Below are 4,369 nucleotides of genomic sequence, written 5' to 3' on the forward strand. Positions count from 1 at the left end.
CTCTCTGAACTTAGCAATGTTAGTTTGTTGTCGTCCTGAAATACTTTGTGATGACGAAAAGATGGCATGAACGGACGGAGGCCACACTGAAAACCATGTTGGATTGCAAAAACGATGTCGTTTTATTTTTGGTGTAACAACTCAACTTCTAGTACGTCATGATCAATGCTAGCTGCCAGACGTTACTACACAACTTTTTCTAAAGACTCTAGACCTTATATTAAAAATATACCTATGAGCCTGGAACACTAATCGAGATCACGTATCAGATATATAGATACCATAAAATAAGTAATGGTTAAATAGATAATATCCACATGAAACATAGAAAATACAGAAAACATAGTAATATCATACATATATGTCCGAAGGCTCATTTATTACATCATAATTCACACCGGATTACGTCATTGCTTATTAATGAAAATATTTACAGGCTCCATATTTATATTATCAGGTCTCGACTCACAAGATTCACTCTATTCTGGAACCCATTCTAACTTGTTTATATAGGTATTTATAAAAGCACATAACCCTCTAAAAATCTATAAAAAGCGAGGGCAAAGACGACCACTACTACTTCTACTATTATAACTATTACTGGAAATCAATTCCTGGTAGCTGAAGAAATACGAAAGTACTGTATAGAAGTAAAAGAAGTCGCTCTGAGCCTTTGATTCTCCAGTAATGCTACTGCTCCTTGCTAGTCCCAAGGCTGAAAACTCAAAGAAGATCTCACCGGTTTGCATCTGCAGAAACGGGGACATAAGGGATGAGAACTTAAGGTTTCCAACAGGGTACTACACAGGAATCCTAAGAGATTCTGCAGTCTAAGTCTAAGACTTCGCGCAGTTAGGTTGGTAAGTCACACAAACAAGTACAAGCACAAGTATATAGCAGAATAGTAAACAAACACAAAGAACAGGAAGTAGAGAAAAATCATAATCACAAATAAATGCAGCAATCAAGTATGATGCATGCATGGTTCTATGCAGGCCATGAGCTCATGCGTCGGTTGATTACCCGCAATCCGATGTTATCTAGGAACTAGTCATAGATATGGTTTCCTGATTACGTCCATCCGTGCATATGTGTCGATGTGGTCAAGAATACCACCAATCCGTGACACAGGCAATCGTCGCAAAACTTGACGCCATAATATGTGCACAAAAAAAAAAAACAGAATTTTAACAGTCAGTGATAATATCCGCCTCCAAACAACATCCGGCACCTTGAGATTTATAATTCTTTTTCCGCGGCACATCTCAAATAAAATTTATCACACCATCATGAAGAATATCAATATGTGCCTCCACCATGTTAGGAAAATTGATAAATGAAATCTGTAGCTTAGATTCCGCGATTATTTTCATATCGAGGTATTCAAGAAGTGGCGTATCTATCACACGATGGCTAATGTCATTACACATGGTACTGTTATCTTCAAAGATTAAACTTTTCAATGTGCGAGACATCTGGATTGTGAGTACATAAAAAACAAAAGAAAAATCGTGGCTCTGTAGAAAGAGTTTTAGATTTTCAAGAACAGTCGGATAAAAGTTTGCTGGGGTCCACATTGAGGGTATCCAACTCTAGGTTCTTGAGGGATAGCAGATAAACATTTAAAAACTCTCGAATACAAAGAAGACTCTCATTTCAAAGCAAGGGATTTAAGTGATGGACAAGTGAGTATGGCTTCAGGCAAGTTAATTCTAAACATTAGATCAATTTTGAGATGCAATTCTTGAAGATAGGGACCAATGACAGCATTAAGCCATGTTAATATGAGACTCTCTGAAATTTGATAGCAAGTGATGCGAAATTTTTCAATGGGATAATCTGTATTGCGCTGAACTAGAATAGTATTCACATACGAATCAAATCGATCTTCCCATTCCAGAAAGGACCAAAAGAGTGTATCATCTATGTCAAGGACTTGAAGATCCTTTCAAATATGGCGCCACTTGCGAGAGAGGATGTTGGTGGTCACAACTTGTTTTGTTGAGAGGTGTAAGAGAGTGTGGCAAAGGATAGAGTTCGGTAACAAACTGATCCTATCCATCTTCGTGGTTGATGGTTTCGCTTTCTTTTTGTCTGAGAGAGGGTAATACTAAAGATGAAGGGTTTATAGTGTTTCTTTGTTTTATTTGATTATATAGATTTGATTAAGATGATTATAAATGGTATTATATGATTTGAATTTATTTTTTAATTTATTACATTTAAATAATTATATTTTATTTTGACTCGATTTATTTGAATTTGAAAAATCAATCAAATGATTTAGAATTTTTTAACTATAAATTTTTTGAAAGTTAAAATTTGAATTGGAAATATTTGGTAACTAAAAAAATTTAATTAAAATTAGTCAGAATTTGTCTTATTTAATTTTTATTAATTACTGCATCAATTAATGAAAGTTAAATAAGGCAAGTTCTGCCTATTTTTTTTGTCTTTCTAACATTACCAATTTGAATCGGATGTAATTCAATTCTAGAAATGAACTACTAATAAAAAATTATAAAATTTAAAAGGATATAAAATAATCAAATCAAATCACAATAATTTGAATTAGATTGGATAAAAAAAATTTAAATTGATATAATGTAATTATGTAAATTATAACTTTTTTTTTTGTTTTTCACAATATTTTTAATGTGATATATTAAAAATTAATCCGTCATAAATTAAAGCTCTATATAAAAATTATTATTGGCTAATAAATTATAATAAATTATCATATGCAGAATTTAACATGCAAATTATAACTATTTGAATTAAATTATACGTATTTTATTTATGTTATAATTAAATTATATGTATATTTATTTTATTGTTAGTGCAAATGAGATAAATAAAATAAAAATATAAATAATTTAAAAAATATATAATTATAAATATAGTATTTAATTTATTAATTTAAAATAAAATCCTTAAAAATTTTGCGTTAGACTTAAAAAAATGTGTTAAATAAGCCTCTAAAAATTGCAATAATAAAAGATGAATGATAATATTATTAGCTACAAATCTTTATGGATAATTCTAGCATGTTAATTTTCTGACAACTTATATGATATTTTCTTTTTCACTTATTCAGTCTTTTTCAAAATTTTTTTAGATTTGTTTAATATTTTATTTTCTAGAAAAATCTATGAATTTATTATAAAACTTTTTCAGAGATTTATATATGGAGAATGGATCATCTAATTTTTTTAATTTTTTTTCAATTATTTAGTAAAGTGTGACCTCTTATCTTATATTCTTTAAGTAAGACAAAAAATTATAAAAAACTATTAAATAATAAAAAATCACATTTTATTAAACAATTTTTTTTTTAAAAAAACCACTTCCATCCCATTATATATATGTGCCATATTTCCAAACAAAAGATATTAATTATATTTAAATTTAATCATATTATACGCATAAAAAATTAATAATTAATCAATTATTATATATAAAAATATACATTTTACATCTTATAAAAATATTATTATATTATTATAAATAAGATTGTCTATTGCATATTTGATTATTCAGATAATTGATAATTTAACAAAAAATATGTGTAAATCAATATATATGTATAAATATACATAAATATATATTTTTATAGTATTTTTTGTGTCTACACATAAAAAAAAGAAAAAAATAGAAAAAATAAAAAAACAAAACTAAATTAATTGGCTTAATTTATATTTAGGCAAATGAAATGATGAAGATTATTTTTAAGCTAAAGTCATTCCTCCAAATTTAAAGCAGTATTTTTAGTCATAAAATCAGTTATGTAATTAGATATTTTTTAAATTAAGGTGATGTAAGTCTTTTAATTTTAATTCAGAGATTCTTGAATCTTTTTTATTAATTTTTTTTTAGAATAATATTCTCAATCTTCTTCAAGCATTTAAATAATTCGTCTCATAAAAAATATCATAAAAATAATATTTTTAAATAAAAATTAAACACTTTAAAATAATATAAAATTTAACCTAAAAAATATATACACTAACATTTTTTTAATTTTTCAGAACAACCTTTCATTCAACACTTATCCAAATTGTTAATAAGATAACTAAAATCTACTGATCCACTAGGAGAATTTTGACTAAGATCACAGTTTACTTTAACTTTGAATTTTAATATGTAAATAACACCCTTAAAAGAAGAATGTGTTGACCCCATGAAATAGCAATTTTGAATAGCAATAGAAGACAAGTCGTTGCTAGAGTTTGTTGTTCCACTTGCGATTTTATAGGCAGAAAAAATATTGCGATTTTAGAAAAAAAGGATGTCCTCTGACGTCAAAATTTGGGAACCTGGGTTTGCTTGCTTTCTCGGTTTGCTCACCTTCACAGCCCCCACCAAACCT

The sequence above is a fragment of the Arachis duranensis genome, chromosome 3 (genome assembly GCF_000817695.3).
Source record: "Arachis duranensis cultivar V14167 chromosome 3, aradu.V14167.gnm2.J7QH, whole genome shotgun sequence".
In the NCBI taxonomy this organism is placed as follows: domain Eukaryota; kingdom Viridiplantae; phylum Streptophyta; class Magnoliopsida; order Fabales; family Fabaceae; genus Arachis; species Arachis duranensis.